This window comes from Acanthisitta chloris, unplaced genomic scaffold (genome assembly GCF_000695815.1).
Source record: "Acanthisitta chloris isolate BGI_N310 unplaced genomic scaffold, ASM69581v1 scaffold22510, whole genome shotgun sequence".
NCBI lineage: Eukaryota > Metazoa > Chordata > Aves > Passeriformes > Acanthisittidae > Acanthisitta > Acanthisitta chloris.
In genome coordinates this window covers 90,387-91,776 of record NW_008650238.1, presented here as the reverse complement: position 1 = coordinate 91,776, position 1,390 = coordinate 90,387, and positions in this window count along the sequence as shown.

Sequence of the window (1,390 nt, the reverse complement as noted above, 5' to 3'; positions counted from 1 at the left end):
TTCGCGGCGCCGGGTGCTGTCCCGCCGCGCTCGGCCGCTGCGATGGACTCGTCACGCTCTTTTCGAGGAATCTGAGCTCCCGAAGGGCACGGGAGGGGTTCGGCGGGGCTGAGGGGCACACGCTGAGGTTACGGCTCTGAGCGCGCTGTGCTGTTTCACGGGGGGTTTTACTGGCAAAGGCAGCGAGCGAACAGCCAAGGGTCCTGCTGGGCTGCTGGTCCCCTCCTCACGGAGAGCATGTTCAGTGTGCAAACACGAGCAGAGTGCTGGAGGAAGGCAAGGGAATGTATTTGCAGCCTGAGATGCTGGGCTGGAACACAAAGCACCTGTTACACAGAGCTCGTGGTTCTCCCTGAGATACGTGTGGGTCAGTAGGTTTGGGGCTATGAGGATGTGGGACCAGGAGTCATGGAGCTAGGAGACATAAGCCTGAGGGCAGTGGAGCAGGGACCAGTGGGGCTGAAAGCCATGGAGCTATAGGCAAGGAGCTGTGGGTCTGGGAGCTGTGGAGCTGTAGACAAGGAGCTGTGGGTCTAGGAGCTGTGAGTCTGGGAGCTGTGGAGCTATAGACAAGGAGCTGTGGGTCTGGGAGCTGTGGAGCTATAGACAAGGAGCTGTGGGGCTGAGAGCTGTGGGGCAGGGAGCTGTAGGGCTGAGAGCCACAGGCAAGAAGCCATGGGCCTGGGAGTAGTGGGGCAGCCCATGCATCAGCCTGCTCATGTCATATGTACAGTGCTCTACAAAGGGATCCCCACAGCCAACAACCAGCCTGTACCCCTGGGGTTCACAATCAAACAGCACATCTGGCACAAGGCAGAGCAAAACGAACCAGGGGGAGAGGGGGGGCAGCAAACACGCTTCACAGAGCACAGGGCTGCTCGGAAACTTGTCCCCAGTGGGGCTGGAGCAGCTTCGCCATTAGCATTTCACAGCTTCACCCACGGTTGTGGTTGTTTGTAGATCCTGTCAGCTCCTTCCCCTCCTTCCCTGCCTCTTTGTTCCTTTGCCTTGCTGCCTCACAGCGGGTTAAAACTGTAACCCTTTGATAATTATTTTTTTTATTTAATCAGTTCTCATTTTTATCAATTCTTCACTTGTATCTTCCTGTCTAGGAAGCTGAAATGAGGCTGAGAACTGTGTGGCTGTGTGGTCATCTTTTGAAGAGTCTCAGGGAATCCCCTCCTTCCCTGCCTCTTTGTTCCTTTGCCTTGCTGCCTCACAGCGGGTTAAAACTGTAACCCTTTGATAATTATTTTTTTTATTTAATCAGTTCTCATTTTTATCAATTCTTCACTTGTATCTTCCTGTCTAGGAAGCTGAAATGAGGCTGAGAACTGTGTGGCTGTGTGGTCATCTTTTGAAGAGTCTCAGGGAAAACATGGAGATTTTC